This window comes from Schistocerca serialis, unplaced genomic scaffold (genome assembly GCF_023864345.2).
Source record: "Schistocerca serialis cubense isolate TAMUIC-IGC-003099 unplaced genomic scaffold, iqSchSeri2.2 HiC_scaffold_1351, whole genome shotgun sequence".
NCBI lineage: Eukaryota > Metazoa > Arthropoda > Insecta > Orthoptera > Acrididae > Schistocerca > Schistocerca serialis.
In genome coordinates this window covers 6704520-6722891 of record NW_026047571.1, presented here as the reverse complement: position 1 = coordinate 6722891, position 18372 = coordinate 6704520, and positions in this window count along the sequence as shown.

Here is an 18372-nt window from a genome sequence, read left to right as displayed (position 1 = left end):
AGTAATGCGTCCAATGTGAAGATTTTCAGTTACGTCATTTCGAAAACAAATGTAGAAAACGTTATGTTTTCTGCGGTTTTCACTACGAATTACCACTTCTCGCTTTTTCTCGTGTAATGTGGCTGCCAGAGTTCGGTTCATGCAAAATCTTAAGGTCCTAGGTCAACTACAAGATAGCAAAAGCAGCCAAAAACAGAATTTTCAAAAACAAAAACTTGAATTTCTGTGCCTCTTTCTTGGTGACTGCAACAACTTAGAAGCTTCTACTTCGTACAGAGTGGTGCGACCGCTAACGTCATCACGCGGCATTAGTTGCCAGACGATAAATGTAAACGTTTCTGAGAGTAATGCGTCCAATGTGAAGATTTTCAGTTACGTCGATACGAAAACAATGTAGAAAACGTTATGTTTTCTGCGGTTTTTACTTCGAATTACCACTTCTCGCTTTTTCTCGAGTAATGTGGCTGCCAGAGTTAGGTTCAGGCAAAATCTTAAGGTCCTAGGTCAACTACAAGGCAGCAAAAGCAGGCAAAAACTGAATTTTCAAAAACTAAAACTTGAATTTCTGTGCCTCTTTCTTGGTGACTGCAACAACTTAGAAGCTTCTACTTCGTACAGAGTGGTGCGACCGCAAACGTCATCACGCGCCATTAGTTGCCAGACGATAAATGTAAACGTTTCTGAGAGTAATGCGTCCAATGTGAATATTTTCAGAAACGTCGATACGAAAACAATGTAGAAAACGTTATGTTTTCTGCGGTTTTTACTACGAATTACCATTTCTCGCTTTTTCTCGTGTTATGTGGCTACCAGAGTTCGGTTCATGCAAAATCTTAAGGTCCTAGGTCAACTACAAGGCAGCAAAAGCAGCCAAAAACTGAATTTTGAAAAACAAAAACTTGAATTTCTGTGCCTCTTTCTTGGTGACTGCAACAACTTAGAAGCTTCTACTTCGTACAGAGTGGTGCGACCGCAAACGTCTTCACGCGGCATTAGTTGCCAGACGATAAATGTAAACGTTTCTGAGAGTAATGCGTCCAATGTGAAGATTTTCAGTTACGTCGATACGAAAACAATGTAGAAAACGTTATGTTTTCTGCGGTTTTTACTACGAATTACCACTTCTCGCTTTTTCTCGTGTAATGTGGCTGCCAGAGTTCGGTTCATGCAAAATCTTAAAGTCCTAGGTCAACTACAAGGCAGAAAAAGCAGCCAAAAACTGAATTTTCAAAAACAAAAACTTGAATTTCTGTGCTTCTTTCTTGGTGACTGCAACAACTTAGAAGCTTCTACTTCGTACAGAGTGGTGCGACCGCAAACGTCATCACGCGGCATTAGTTGCCAGACGAGAAATGTAAACGTTTCTGAGAGTATTGCGTCCAATGTGAAGATTTTCAGTTACGTCGATACGAAAACAATGTAGAAAACGTTATGTTTTCTGCGGTTTTTACTACGAATTACCACTTCTCGCTTTTTCTCGTGTAATGTGGCTGCCAGAGTTCGGTTCATGCAAAATCTTAAGGTCCTAGGTCAACTACAAGGCAGCAAAAGCAGCAAAAAACTGAATTTTCAAAAACTAAAACTTGAATTTTTTGTGCCTCTTTCTTGGTGACTGCAACAACTTAGAAGCTTCTACTTCGTACAGAGTGGTGCGACCGCAAACGTCATCACGCGGCATTAGTTGCCAGACGATAAATGTAAACGTTTCTGAGAGTAATGCGTCCAATGTGAAGATTTTCAGTTACGTCGATACGAAAACAATGTAGAAAACGTTATGTTTTCTGCGGTTTTTACTACGAATTACCACTTCTCGCTTTTTCTCGTGTAATGTGGCTGCCAGAGTTCGGTTCATGCAAAATCTTAAGGTCCTAGGTCAACTACAAGGCAGCAATAGCAGCCAAAAACTGAATTTTCAAAAACTAAAACTTGAATTTCTGTGCCTCTTTCTTGGTGACTGCAACAACTTAGAAGCTTCTACTTCGTACAGAGTGGTGCGACCGCAAACGTCATCACGCGGCATTAGTTGCCAGACGATAAATGTAAACGTTTCTGAGAGTAATGCGTCCAATGTGAAGATTTTCAGTTACGTCATTTCGAAAACAAATGTTGAAAACGTTATGTTTTCTGCGGTTTTTACTACGAATTACCACTTCTCGCTTTTTCTCGTGTAATGTGGCTGCCAGAGTTCGGTTCATGCAAAATCTTAAGGTCCTAGGTCAACTACAAGGCAGCGAAAGCAGCTAAAAACTGAATTTTCAAAAACTAATACTTGAATTTCTGTGCCTCTTTCTTGGTGACTGCAACAACTTAGAAGCTTCTACTTCGTACAGAGTGGTGCGACCGCAAACGTCATCACGCGGCATTAGTTGCCAGACGATAAATGTAAACGTTTCTGAGAGTAATGCGTCCAATGTGAAGATTTTCAGTTACGTCGATACGAAAACAAATGTAGAAAACGTTATGTTTTCTGCGGTTTTTACTACGAATTACCACTTCTCGCTTTTTCTCGTGTAATGTGGCTGCCAGAGTTCGGTTCATGCAAAATCTTATGGTCCTAGGTCAACTACAAGGCAGCAAAAGCAGCCAAAAACTGAATTTTCAAAAACTAATACTTGAATTTCTGTGCCTCTTTCTTGGTGAGTGCAACAACTTAGAAGCTTCTACTTCGTACAGAGTGGTGCGACCGCAAACGTCATCACGCGGCATTAGTTGCCAGACGATAAATGTAAACGTTTCTGAGAGTAATGCGTCCAATGTGAAGATTTTCAGTTACGTCGATACGAAAACAATGTAGAAAACGTTATGTTTTCTGCGGTTTTTACTACGAATTACCACTTCTCGCTTTTTCTCGTGTAATGTGGCTGCCAGAGTTCGGTTCATGCAAAATCTTAAGGTCCTAGGTCAACTACAAGGCAGCAAAAGCAGCAAAAAACTGAATTTTCAAAAACTAAAACTTGAATTTCTGTGCCTCTTTCTTGGTGACTGCAACAACTTAGAAGCTTCTACTTCGTACAGAGTGGTGCGACCGCTAACGTCATCACGCGGCATTAGTTGCCAGACGATAAATGTAATCGTTTCTGAGAGTAATGCGTCCAATGTGAAGATTTTCAGTTACGTCGATACGAAAACACTGTAGAAAATGTTATGTTTTCTGCGGTTTTTACTACGAATTACCACTTCTCGCTTTTCCTCGTGTAATGTGGCTGCCAGAGTTCGGTTCATACAAAATCTAAAGGTCCTAGGTCAACTACAAGGCAGCAAAAGCAGCCAAAAACTGAATTTTCAAAATGTAAATCTTGACTTTCTGTGCCTCTTTCTTGGTGACTGCAACAACTTAGAAGCTTCTACTTCGTACAGAGTGGTGCGACCGCAAACGTCATCACGCGGCATTAGTTGCCAGACGATAAATGTAAACGATTCTGAGAGTAATGCGTCCAATGTGAAGATTTTCAGTTACGTCGAAACGAAAAAAATGTAGAAATCGTTATGTTTTCTGCGGTTTTTACTACGAATTACCACTTCTCGCTTTTTCTCGTGTAATGTGGCTGCCAGAGTTCGGTTCATGCAAAATCTTAAGGTCCTAGGTCAACTACAAGGCAGCAAAAGCAGCCAAAAACTGAATTTTTAAAAACAAAAACTTGAATTTCTGTGCCTCTTTCTTGGTGACTGCAACAACTTAGAAGCTTCTACTTCGTACAGAGTGGTGCGACCGCAAACGTCATCACGCGGCATTAGTTGCCAGACGATAAATGTAAACGTTTCTGAGAGTATTGCGTCCAATGTGAAGATTTTCAGTTACGTCGATACGAAAACAATGTAGAAAACGTTATGTTTTCTGCGGTTTTTACTACGAATTACCACTTCTCGCTTTTTCTCGTGTAATGTGGCTGCCAGAGTTCGGTTCATGCAAAATCTTAAGGTCCTAGGTCAACTACAAGGCAGCAAAAGCAGCAAAAAACTGAATTTTCAAAAACTAAAACTTGAATTTTTTGTGCCTCTTTCTTGGTGACTGCAACAACTTAGAAGCTTCTACTTCGTACAGAGTGGTGCGACCGCAAACGTCATCACGCGGCATTAGTTGCCAGACGAAAAATGTAAACGTACGATAAATGTAAACGTTTCTGAGAGTAATGCATCCAATGTGAAGATTTTCAGTTACGTCCATACGTAAACAATGTAGAAAACGTTAGGTTTCCTGCGGTTTATACTACGAATTACCACTTCTCGCTTCTTCTCGTGTAATGTGGCTGCCAGAGTTCGGTTCATGCAAAATCTTAAGGTCTTAGGTCAACTACAAGGCAGCAAAAGCAGACAAAAACTGAATTTTCAAAAACTAAAACTTGAATTTCTGGGCCTCTTTCTTGGTGACTGCAACAACTTAGAAGCTTCTACTTCGTACAGAGTGGTGCGACCGCAAACGTAATCACGCTGCATTAGTTGCCAGACGATAAATGTAAACGTTTCTGAGAGTAATGCGTCCAATGTGAAGATTTTCAGTTACGTCGATACGAAAACAATGTAGAAAACGTTATGTTTTCTGCGGTTTTTACTACGAATTACCACTTCTCGCTTTTTCTCGTGTAATGTGGCTGCCAGAGTTCGGTTCATGCAAAATCTTAAGGTCCTAGGTCAACTACAAGGCAGCAAAAGCAGCCAAAAACTGAATTTTCAAAAACAAAAACTTGAATATCTGTGCCTCTTTCTTGGTGACTGCAACAACTTAGAAGCTTCTACTTCGTACAGAGTGGTGCGACCGCAAACGTCATCACGCGGCATTAGTTGCCAGACGATAAATGTAAACGTTTCTGAGAGTATTGCGTCCAATGTGAAGATTTTCAGTTACGTCGATACGAAAACAATGTAGAAAACGTTATGTTTTCTGCGGTTTTTACTACGAATTACCACTTCTCGCTTTTTCTCGTGTAATGTGGCTGCCAGAGTTCGGTTCATGCAAAATCTTAAGGTCCTAGGTCAACTACAAGGCAGCAAAAGCAGCCAAAAACTGAATTTTCAAAAACAAAAACTTGAATTTCTGTGCCTCTTTCTTGGTGACTGCAACAACTTAGAAGCTTCTACTTCGTACAGAGTGGTGCGACCGCAAACGTCATCACGCGGCATTAGTTGCCAGACGATAAATGTAAACGTTTCTGAGAGTAATGCGTCCAATGTGAAGATTTTCAGTTACGTCATTTCGAAAACAAATGTTGAAAACGTTATGTTTTCTGCGGTTTTTACTACGAATTACCACTTCTAGCTTTTTCTCGTGTAATGTGGCTGCCAGAGTTCGGTTCATGCAAAATCTTAAGGTCCTAGGTCAAGTACAAGGCAGCAAAAGCAGCCAAAAACTGAATTTTCAAAAACTAAAACTTGAATTTCTGTGCGTCTTTCTTGGTGACTGCAACAACTTAGAAGCTTCTACTTCGTGCAGAGTGGTGCGACCGCAAACGTCATCACGCGGCGTTAGTTGCCAGACGATAAATGTAAACGTTTCTGAGAGTAATGCGTCCAATGTGAAGATTTTCAGTTACGTCGATACGAAAACAATGTAGAAAACTTTATGTTTTCTGCGGTTTTTACTACGAATTACCACTTCTCGCTTTTTATCGTGTAATGTGGCTGCCAGAGTTCGGTTCATGCAAAATCTTAAGGTCCTAGGTCAACTACAAGGCAGCAAAAGCAGCGAAAAACTGAATTTTCAAAAACTAAAACTTGAACTTCTGTGCCTCTTTCTTGGTGACTGCAACAACTTAGAAGCTTCTACTTCGTACAGAGTGGTGCGACCGCAAACGTCATCACGCGGCATTAGTTGCCAGACGATAAATGTAAACGTTTCTGAGAGTATTGCGTCCAATGTGAAGATTTTCAGTTACGTCGATACGAAAACAATGTAGAAAACGTTATGTTTTCTGCGGTTTTTACTACGAATTACCACTTCTCGCTTTTTCTCGTGTAATGTGGCTGCCAGAGTTCGGTTCATGCAAAATCTTAAGGTCCTAGGTCAACTACAAGGCAGCAAAAGCAGCAAAAAACTGAATTTTCAAAAACTAAAACTTGAATTTTTTGTGCCTCTTTCTTGGTGACTGCAACAACTTAGAAGCTTCTACTTCGTATAGAGTGGTGCGACCGCAAACGTCCTCACGCGGCATTAGTTGCCAGACGATAAATGTAAACGTTTCTGAGAGTAATGCGTCCAATGTGAAGATTTTCAGTTACGTCATTTCGAAAACAAATGTTGAAAACGTTATGTTTTCTGCGGTTTTTACTACGAATTACCACTTCTCGCTTATTCTCGTGTAATGTGGCTGCCAGAGTTCGGTTCATGCAAAATCTTAAGGTCCTAGGTCAACTACAAATCAGCGAAAGCAGCTAAAAACTGAATTTTCAAAAACTAATACTTGAATTTCTGTGCCTCTTTCTTGGTGACTGCAACAACTTAGAAGCTTCTACTTCGAACAGAGTGGTGCGACCGCAAACGTCATCACGCGGCATTAGTTGCCAGACGATAAATGTAAACGTTTCTGAGAGTAATGCGTCCAATGTGAAGATTTTCAGTTACGTCATTTCGAAAACAAATGTAGAAAACGTTATGTTTTCTGCGGTTTTTACTACGAATTACCACTTCTCGCTTTTTCTCGTGTAATGTGGCTGCCAGAGTTCGGTTCATGCAAAATCTTAAGGTCCTAGGTCAACTACAAGGCAGCAAAAGCAGCCAAAAACTGAATTTTCAAAAACTAAAACTTGAATTTCTGTGCCTCTTTCTTGGTGACTGCAACAACTTAGAAGCTTCTACTTCGTACAGAGTGGTGCGACCGCAAACGTCATCACGCGGCATTAGTTGCCAGAAACGTTTCTGAGAGTAATGCGTCCAATGTGAAGATTTTCAGTTACGTCATTTTGAAAACAAATGTTGAAATCGTTATGTTTTCTGCGGTTTTTACTACGAATTACCACTTCTCGCTTTTTCTCGTGTAATGTGGCTGCCAGAGTTCGGTTCATGCAAAATCTTAAGGTCCTAGGTCAACTACAAGGCAGCAAAAGCAGCCAAAAACAACTTAGAAGATTCTACTTCGTACAGATTGGTGCGACCGCAAACGTCATCACGCGGCATTAGTTGCCAGACGATAAATGTAAACGTACGATAAATGTAAACGTTTCTGAGAGTAATGCGTCCAATGTGAAGATTTTCAGTTACGTCGATACGAAAACAATGTAGAAAACGTTAGGTTTCCTGCGGTTTATACTACGAATTACCACTTCTCGCTTCTTCTCGTGTAATGTGGCTGCCAGAGTTCGGTTCATGCAAAATCTTAAGGTCTTAGGTCAACTACAAGGCAGCAAAAGCAGACAAAAACTGAATTTTCAAAAACTAAAACTTGAATTTCTGTGCCTCTTTCTTGGTGACTGCAACAACTTAGAAGCTTCTACTTCGTACAGAGTGGTGCGACCGCAAACGTAATCACGCTGCATTAGTTGCCAGACGAAAAATCAAAGGTTTCTGAGAGTAACGCGTCCAATGTGAAGATTTTCAGTTACGTCGATACGAAAACAATGTAGAAAACGTTATGTTTTCTGCGGTTTTTACTACGAATTACCACTTCTCGCTTTTTCTCGTGTAATGTGGCTGCCAGAGTTCGGTTCATGCAAAATCTTAAGGTCCTAGGTCAACTACAAGGCAGCAAAAGCAGCCAAAAACTGAATTTCCAAAAACAAAATCTTGAATATCTGTGCCTCTTTCTTGGTGACTGCAACAACTTAGAAGCTTCTACTTCGTACAGAGTGGTGCGACCGCAAACGTCATCACGCGGCATTAGTTGCCAGACGATAAATGTAAACGTTTCTGAGAGTATTGCGTTTAATGTGAAGATTTTCAGTTACGTCGATACGAAAACAATGTAGAAAACGTTATGTTTTCTGCGGTTTTTACTACGAATTACCAATTCTAGCTTTTTCTCGTGTAATGTGGCTGCCAGAGTTCGGTTCATGCAAAATCTTAAGGTCCTAGGTCAAGTACAAGGCAGCAAAAGCAGCCAAAAACTGAATTTTCAAAAACTAAAACTTGAATTTCTGTGCCTCTTTCTTGGTGACTGCAACAACTTAGAAGCTTCTACTTCGTGCAGAGTGGTGCGACCGCAAACGTCATCACGCGGCATTAGTTGCCAGACGATAAATGTAAACGTTTCTGAGAGTAATGCGTCCAATGTGAAGATTTTCAGTTACGTCGATACGAAAACAATGTAGAAAACTTTATGTTTTCTGCGGTTTTTACTACGAATTACCACTTCTCGCTTTTTCTCGTGTAATGTGGCTGCCAGAGTTCGGTTCATGCAAAATCTTAAGGTCCTAGGTCAACTACAAGGCAGCAAAAGCAGCCAATAACTGAATTTTCAAAAACTAAAACTTGAACTTCTGTGCCTCTTTCTTGGTGACTGCAACAACTTAGAAGCTTCTACTTCGTACAGAGTGGTGCGACCGCAAACGTCATCACGCGGCATTAGTTGCCAGACGATAAATGTAAACGTTTCTGAGAGTAATGCGTCCAATGTGAAGATTTTCAGTTACGTCGATACGAAAACAATGTAGAAAACGTTATGTTTTCTGCGGTTTTTACTACGAATTACCACTTCTCGCTTTATCTCGTGCAATGTGGCTGCCAGATTTCGGTTCATGCAAAATCTTAAGGTCCTAGGTCAACTACAAGGCAGCAAAAGCAGCCAAAAACTGAATTTTCAAAAACTAAAACTTGATCTTCTGTGCCTCTTTCTTGGTGACTGCAACAACTTAGAAGCTTCTACTTCGTACAGAGTGGTGCGACCGCAAACGTCATCACGCGGCATTAGTTGCCAGACGATAAATGTAAACGTTTCTGATAGTAATGCGTCCAATGTGAAGATTTTCAGTTACGTCGATACGAAAACAATGTAGAAAACGTTATGTTTTCTGCGGTTTTTACTACGAATTACCACCTCTCGCTTTTTCTCGTGTAATGTGGCTGCCAGAGTTCGGTTCATGCAAAATCTTAAGGTCCTAGGTCAACTACAAGACAGCAAAAGCAGCCAAAAACTGAATTTTCAAAAACTAAAACTTGAATTTCTGTGCCTCTTTCTTGGTGACTGCAACAACTTAGAAGCTTCTACTTCGTACAGAGTGGTGCGACCGCAAACGTCATCACGCGGCATTAGTTGCCAGACGATAAATGTAAACGTTTCTGAGAGTAATGCGTCCAATGTGAAGATTTTCAGTTACGTCATTTCGAAAACAAATGTAGAAAACGTTATGTTTTCTGCGGTTTTTACTACGAATTACCACTTCTCGCTTTTTCTCGTGTAATGTGGCTGCCAGAGTTCGGTTCATGCAAAATCTTAAGGTCCTAGGTCAACTACAAGGCAGCAAAAGCAGCCAAAAACTGAATTTTCAAAAACTAAAACTTGAATTTCTGTGCCTCTTTCTTGGTGACTGCAACTTAGAAGCTTCTACTTCGTACAGAGTGGTGCGACCGCAAACGTCATCACGCGGCATTAGTTGCCAGACGATAAATGTAAAGGTTTCTGAGAGTAATGCGTCCAATGTGAAGATTTTCAGTTACGTCGATACGAAAACAATGTAGAAAACGTTATGTTTTCTGCGGATTTTACTACGAATTACCACTTCTCGCTTTTTCTCGTGTAATGTGGCTGCCAGAGTTCGGTTCATGCAAAATCTTAAGGTCCTAGGTCAACTAAAAGGCAGCAAAAGCAGCCAAAAACTGAATTTTCAAAAACAAAAACTTGAATTTCTGTGCCTCTTTCTTGATGACTGCAACAACTTAGAAGCTTCTACTTCGTACAGAGTGGTGCGACCGCAAACGTCATCACGCGGCATTAGTTGCCAGACGATAAATGTAAACGTTTCTGAGAGTAATGCGTCCAATGTGAAGATTTTCAGTTACGTCGATACGAAAACAATGTAGAAAACGTTATGTTTTCTGCGGTTTTTACTACGAATTACCACTTCTCGCTTTTTCTCGTGTAATGTGGCTGCCAGAGTTCGGTTCATGCAAAATCTTAAGGTCCTAGGTCAACTACAAGGCAGCAAAAGCAGCCAAAAACTGAATTTTCAAAAACTAAAACTTGAATTTCTGTGCCTCTTTCTTGGTGACTGCAACAACTTAGAAGCTTCTACTTCGTACAGAGTGGTGCGACCGCAAACGTCATCACGTGGCATTAGTTTCCAGACGATAAATGTAAACGTTTCTGAGAGTAATGCGTTCAATGTGAAGATTTTCAGTTACGTCGATACGAAACAATGTAGAAAACATGTTTTCTGCGGTTTTTACTACGAATTACCACTTCTCGCTTTTTCTCGTGTAATGTGGCTTCCAGATTTCGGTTCATGCAAAATCATAAGGTCCTAGGTCAACTACAAGGCAGCAAAAGCAGCCAAAAACTGAATTTTCAAAATCAAAAACTTGAATTTCGGTGCCTCTTTCTTGGTGACTGCAACAACTTAGAAGCTTCTACTTCGTACAGAGTGGTGCGACCGCAAACGTCATCACGCGGCATTAGTTGCCAGACGATAAATGTAAACGTTTCTGAGAGTAATGCGTCCAATGTGAAGATTTTCAGTTACGTCGATACGAAAACAATGTAGAAAACGTTAGGTTTTCTGCGGTTTTTACTACGAATTACCACTTCTCGCTTTTTCTCGTGTAATGTGGCTGCCAGAGTTAGGTTCATGCAAAATCTTAAGGTCCTAGGTCAACTACAAGGCAGCAAAAGCAGCCAAAAACTGAATTTTCAAAAACAAAAACTTAAATTTCTGTGCCTCTTTCTTGGTGACTGCAACAACTTAGAAGCTTCTACTTCGTACAGAGTGGTGCGACCGCAAACGTCATCACGCGGCATTAGTTGCCAGACGATAAATGTAAACGTTTCTGAGAGTAATGCGTCCAATGTGAAGATTTTCAGTTACGTCGATACGAAAACAATGTAGAAAACGTTATGTTTTCTGCGGTTTTTACTACGAATTACCACTTCTCGCTTTTTCTCGTGTAATGTGCCTGCCAGAGTTCGGTTCATGCAAAATCTTAAGGTCCTAGGTCAACTACAAGGCAGCAAAGCAGCCAAAAACTGAATTTTCAAAAACTAAAACTTGAATTTCTGTGCCTCTTTCTTGGTGACTGCAACAACTTAGATGCTTCTACTTCGTGCAGAGTGGTGCGACCGCAAACGTCATCACGCGGCATTAGTTGCCAGACGATAAATGTAAACGTTTCTGAGAGTAATGCGTCCAATGTGAAGATTTTCAGTTACGTCATTTCGAAAACAAATGTAGAAAACGTTATGTTTTCTGCGGTTTTTACTACGAATTACCACTTCTCGCTTTTTCTCGTGTAATGTGGCTGCCAGAGTTCGGTTCATGCAAAATCTTAAGGTCCTAGGTCAACTACAATTCAGCAAAAGCAGCCAAAAATTGAATTTTCAAAAACAAAAACTTGAATTTCTGAGCCTCTTTCTTGGTGACTGCAACAACTTAGAAGCTTCTACTTCGTACAGAGTGGTGCGACCGCAAACGTCATCACGCGGCATTAGTTGCCAGACGATAAATGTAAACGTTTCTGAGAGTAATGCGTCCAATGTGAAGATTTTCAGTTACGTCGATACGAAAACAATGTAGAAAACGTTATGTTTTCTGCTGTTTTTACTACGAATTACCACTTCTCGCTTTTTCTCGTGTAATGTGGCTGCCAGAGTTCGGTTCATGCAAAATCTTAAGGTCCTAGGTCAACTACAAGGCAGCAAAAGCAGCCAAAAACTGAATTTTCAAAAACAAAAACTTAAATTTCTGTGCCTCTTTCTTGGTGACTGCAACAACTTAGAAGCTTCTACTTCGTACAGAGTGGTGCGACCGCAAACGTCATCACGCGGCATTAGTTGCCAGACGATAAATGTAAACGTTTCTGAGAGTAATGCGTCCAATGTGAAGATTTTCAGTTACTTCGATACGAAAACAATGTAGAAAACGTTATGTTTTCTGCGGTTTTTACTACGAATTACCACTTCTCGCTTTTTCTCGTGTAATGTGGCTGCCAGAGTTCGGTTCATGCAAAATCTTAAGGTCCTAGGTCAACTACAAGGCAGCAAAAGCAGCCAAAAACTGAATTTTCAAAAACTAAAACTTGAATTTCTGTGCCTCTTTCTTGGTGACTGCAACAACTTAGAAGCTTCTACATCGTACAGAGTGGTGCGACCGCAAACGTAATCACGCTGCATTAGTTGCCAGATGATAAATGTAAACGTTTCTGAGAGTAATGCGTCCAATGTGAAGGTTTTCAGTTACGTCGATACGAAAACAATGTAGAAAACATGTTTTCTGCGGTTTTTACTACGAATTACCACTTCTCGCTTTTTCTCGTGTAATGTGGCTGCCAGAGTACGGTTCATGCAAAATCTTAAGGTCCTAGGTCAACTACAAGGCAGCAAAAGCAGCCAAAAACTGAATTTTCAAAATAAAAAACTTGAATTTCGGTGCCTCTTTCTTGGTGACTGCAACAACTTAGAAGCTTCTACTTCGTACAGAGTGGTGCGACCGCAAACGTCATCACGCGGCATTAGTTGCCAGACGATAAATGTAAACGTTTCTGAGAGTAATGCGTCCAATGTGAAGATTTTCAGTTACGTCGATACGAAATCAATGTAGAAAACGTTATGTTTTCTGCGGTTTTTACTACGAATTACCACTTCTCGCTTTTTCTCGTGTAATGTGGCTGCCAGAGTTCGGTTCATGCAAAATCTAAAGGTCCTAGGTCAACTACAAGGCAGCAAAAGCAGACAAAAACTGAATTTTCAAAAACTAAAACTTGAATTTCTGTGCCTCTTTCTTGGTGACTGCAACTTAGAAGCTTCTACTTCGTACAGAGTGGTGCGACCGCAAACGTCATCACGCGGCATTTGTTGCCAGACGATAAATGTAAACGTTTCTGAGAGTAATGCGTCCAATGTGAAGATTTTCAGTTACGTCGATACGAAAACAATGTAGAAAACGTTATGTTTTCTGCGGTTTTTACTACGAATTACCACTTCTCGCTTTTTCTCGTGTAATGTGGCTGCCAGAGTTCGGTTCATGCAAAATCTTAAGGTCCTAGGTCAACTACAAGGCAGCAAAAGCAGCCAAAAACTGAATTTTTAAAAACAAAAACTTGAATTTCTGTGCCACTTTCTTGGTGACTGCAACAACTTAGAAGCTTCTACTTCGTACAGAGTGGTGCGACCGCAAACGTCATCACGCGGCATTAGTTGCCAGACGATAAATGTAAATGTTTCTGAGAGTAATGCGTCCAATGTGAAGATTTTCAGTTACGTCATTTCGAAAACAAATGTTGAAAACGTTATGTTTTCTGCGGTTTTTACTACGAATTACCACTTCTCACTTATTCGCGTGTAATGTGGCTGCCAGAGTTCGGTTCATGCAAAATCTTAAGGTCCTAGGTCAACTACAAGGCAGCAAAAGCAGCCAAAAACTGAATTTTCAAAAACTAAAACTTGAATTTCTGTGCCTCTTTCTTGGTGACTGCAACAACTTAGAAGCTTCTACTTCGTACAGAGTGGTGCGACCGCAAACGTCATCACGCGGCATTAGTTGCCAGACGATAAATGTAAACGTTTCTGAGAGTAATGCGTCCAATGTGAAGATTTTCAGTTACGTCATTTTGAAAAGAAATGTTGAAAATGTTATGTTTTCTGCGGTTTTTACTACGAATTACCACTTCTTGCTTTTTCTCGTGTAATGTGGCTGCCAGAGTTCGGTTCATGCAAAATCTTAAGGTCCTAGGTCAACTACAAGGCAGCAAAAGCAGCCAAAAACTGAATTTTCAAAAACTAAAACTTGAATCTCTGTGCCTCTTTCTTGGTGACTGCAACAACTTAGAAGCTTCTACTTCGTACAGAGTGGTGTGACCGCAAACGTCATCACGCGGCATTAGTTGCCAGACGATAAATGTAAACGTTTCTGAGAGTAATGCGTCCAATGTGAAGATTTTCAGTTACGTCATTTAAAAAACAAATGTTGAAAACGTTATGTTTTCTGCGGTTTTTACTACGAATTACCACTTCTCGCTTTTTCTCGTGTAATGTGGCTGCCAGAGTTCGGTTCATGCAAAATCTTAAGGTCCTAGGTCAACTACAAGGCAGCAAAAGCAGCCAAAAACTGAATTTTCAAAAACTAAAACTTGAATTTCTATGCCTCTTTCTTGGTGACTGCAACAACTTAGAAGCTTCTACTTCGTACAGAGTGGTGCGACCGCAAACGTCATCACGCGGCATTATTTGCCAGACGATAAATGTAAACGTTTCTGAGAGTAATGCGTCCAATGTGAAGATTTTCAGTTACGTCGATACGAAAACAATGTAGAAAACGTTATGTTTTCTGCAGTTTTTACTACGAATTACCACTTCTCCCTTTTTCTCGTGTAATGTGGCTGCCAGAGTTCGGTTCATGCAAAATCTTAAGGTCCTAGGTCAACTACAAGGCAGCAAAAGCAGCCAAAAACTGAATTTTCAAAAACAAAAACTTGAATTTCTGTGCCTCTTTCTTGGTGACTGCAACAACTTAGAAGCTTCTACTTCGTAAAGAGTGGTGCGCCCGCAATCGTCATCACGCGGCATTTGTTGCCAGACGATAAATGTAAACGTTTCTGAGAGTAATGCGTCCAATGTGAAGATTTTCAGTTACGTCGATACGAAAACAATGTAGAAAACGATATGTTTTCTGCGGTTTTTACTACGAATTACCACTTCGCGCTTTTTCTCGAGTTATGTGGCTGCCAGAGTTCGGTTCATGCAAAATCTTAAGGTCCTAGGTCAACTACAAGGCAGCAAAAGCAGCCAAAAACTGAATTTTCAAAAACAAAAACTTGAATTTCTGTGCCTCTTTCTTGGTGACTGCAACAACTTAGAAGCTTCTACTTCGTACAGAGTGGTGCAACCGCAAACGTCATCACGCTGCATTAGTTGCCAGACGATAAATGTAAACGTTTCTGAGAGTAATGCGTCCAATGTGAAGATTTTCAGTTACGTCGATACGAAAACAAATGTTGAAAACGTTATGTTTTCTGCGGTTTTTACTACGAATTACCACTTCTCGCTTTTTCTCGTGTAATGTGGCTGCCAGAGTTCGGTTCATGCAAAATCTTAAGGTCCTCGGTCAACTACAAGGCAGCCAAAGCAGCCAAAAACTGAATTTTCAAAAACAAAAACTTGAATTTCTGTGCCTCTTTCTTGGTGACTGCAACAACTTAGAAGCTTCTACTTCGTACAGAGTGGTGCGACCGCAAACGTAATCACGCTGCATTAGTTGCCAGACGATAAATGTAAACGTTTCTGAGAGTAATGCGTTCAATGTGAAGATTTTCAGTTACGTCATTTCGAAAACAAATGTTGAAAACGTTATGTTTTCTGCGGTTTTTACTACGTATTACCACTTCTCGCTTTTTCTCGTGTAATGTGGCTGCCAGAGTTCGGTTCATGCAAAATCGTAAGGTCCTAGGTCAACTACAAGGCAGCAAAAGCAGCCAAAAACTGAATTTTCAAAAACTAAAACTTGAACTTCTGTGCCTCTTTCTTGGTGCCTGCAACAACTTAGAAGCTTCTACATCGTACAGAGTGGTGCGACCGCAAACGTAATCACGCTGCATTAGTTGCCAGACGATAAATGTAAACGTTTCTGAGAGTAATGCGTCCAATGTGAAGATTTTCAGTTACGTCGATACGAAAACAAATGTTGAAAACGTTATGTTTTCTGCGGTTTTTACTACGAATTACCACTTCTCGCTTTTTCTCGTGTAATGTGGCTGCCAGAGTTCGGTTCATGCAAAATCTTAAGCTCCTAGGTCAACTACAAGGCAGCAAAAGCAGCCAAAAACTGAATTTTCAAAAACTAAACCTTGAATTTCTGTGCCTCTTTCTTGGTGACGGCAACAACTTAGAAGCTTCTACTTCGTACAGAGTGGTGCGACCGCAAACGTCATCACGTGGCATTAGTTGCCAGACGATAAATGTAAACGTACGATAAATGTAAACGTTTCTGAGAGTAATGCGTCCAATGTGAAGATTTTCAGTTACGTCGATACGAAAACAATGTAGAAAACGTTAGGTTTCCTGCGGTTTATACTACGAATTACCACTTCTCGCTTTTTCTCGTGTAATGTGGCTGCCAGAGTTCGGTTCACGCAAAATTGTAAGGTCTTAGGTCAGCTACAAGGCAGCAAAAGCAGACAAAAACTGAATTTTCAAAAACTAAAACTTGAATTTCTGTGCCTCTTTATTGGTGACTGCAGCAACTTAGAAGCTTCTACTTCGTACAGAGTGGTGCGACCGCAAACGTAATCACGCTGCATTAGTTGCCAGACGATAAATGTAAACGTTTCTGAGAGTAATGCGTCCAATGTGAAGATTTTCAGTTACGTCGATACGAAAACAATGTAGAAAACGTTATGTTTTCTGCGGTTTTTACTACGAATTACCACTTCTCGCTTTTTCTCGTGTAATGTGGCTGCCAGAGTTCGGTTCATGCAAAATCTTAAGGTCCTAGGTCAACTACAGCGCAGCAAAAGCAGCCAAAAACTGAATTTTCAAAAACAAAAGCTTGAATATCTGTGCCTCTTTCTTGGTGACTGCAACAACTTAGAAGCTTCTACTTCGTACAGAGTGGTGCGACCGCAAACGTCATCACGCGGCATTAGTTGCCAGACGATAAATGTAAACGTTTCTGAGAGTATTGCGTCCAATGTGAAGATTTTCAGTTACGTCGATACGAAAACAATGTAGAAAACGTTATGTTTTCTGCGGTTTTTACTACGAATTACCACTTCTCGCTTTTTCTCGTGTAATGTGGCTGCCAGAGTTCGGTTCATGCAAAATCTTAAGGTCCTAGGTCAACTACAAGGCAGCAAAAGCAGCCAAAAACTGAATTTTCAAAAACAAAAACTTGAATTTCTGTGCCTCTTTCTTGGTGACTGCAACAACTTAGAAGCTTCTACTTCGTACAGAGTGGTGCGACCGCAAACGTCATCACGCGGCATTAGTTGCCAGACGATAAATGTAAACGTTTCTGAGAGTAATGCGTCCAATGTGAAGATTTTCAGTTACGTCGATACGAAATCAAATGTTGAAAACTTTATGTTTTCTGCGGTTTTTACTACGAATTACCACTTCTCGCTTTTTCTCGTGTAATGTGGCTGCCATAGTTCGGTTCAAGCAAAATCTTAAGGTCCTCGGTCAACTACAAGGCAGCAAAAGCAGCCAAAAACTGAATTTTCAAAAACAAAAACTTGAATTTCTGTGCCTCTTTCTTGGTGACTGCAACAACTTAGAAGCTTCTACTTCGTACAGAGTGGTGCGACCGCAAACGTCAACACGCGGCATTAGTTGCCAGACGATAAATGTAAACGTTTCTGAGAGTAATGCGTCCATTGTGAAGTTTTCAGTTACATCGATACGAAAACAATGTAGAAAACGTTATGTTTTCTGCGGTTTTTACTACGAATTACCACTTCTCGCTTTTTCTCGTGTAATGTGGCTGCCAGAGTTCGGTTCATGCAAAATCGTAAGGTCCTAGGTCAACTACAGGGCAGCAAAAGCAGCCAAAAACTGAATTTTCAAAAACAAAAGCTTGAATATCTGTGCCTCTTTCTTTGTGACTGCAACAACTTAGAAGCTTCTACTTCGTACAGAGTGGTGCGACCGCAAACGTCATCACGCGGCATTAGTTGCCAGACGATAAATGTAAACGTTTCTGAGAGTATTGCGTCCAATGTGAAGATTTTCAGTTACGTCGATACGAAAACAATGTAGAAAACGTTATGTTTTCTGCGGTTTTTACTACGAATTACCACTTCTCGCTTTTTCTCGTGTAATGTGGCTGCCAGAGTTCGGTTCATGCAAAATCTTAAGGTCCTAGGTCAACTACAAGGCAGCAAAAGCAGCCAAAAACTGAATTTTCAAAAACAAAAACTTGAATTTCTGTGCCTCTTTCTTGGTGACTGCAACAACTTAGAAGCTTCTACTTCGTACAGAGTGGTGCGACCGCAAACGTCATCACGCGGCATTAGTTGCCAGACGTTAAATGTAAACGTTTCTGAGAGTAATGCGTCCAATGTGAAGATTTTCAGTTACGTCGATACGAAAACAAATGTTGAAAACGTAATGTTTTCTGCGGTTTTTACTACGAATTACCACTTCTCGCTTTTTCTCGTGTAATGTGGCTGCCATAGTTCGGTTCATGCAAAATCTTAAGGTCCTCGGTCAACTACAAGGCAGCAAAAGCAGCCAAAAACTGAATTTTCAAAAACAAAAACTTGAATTTCTGTGCCTCTTTCTTGGTGACTGCAACAACTTAGAA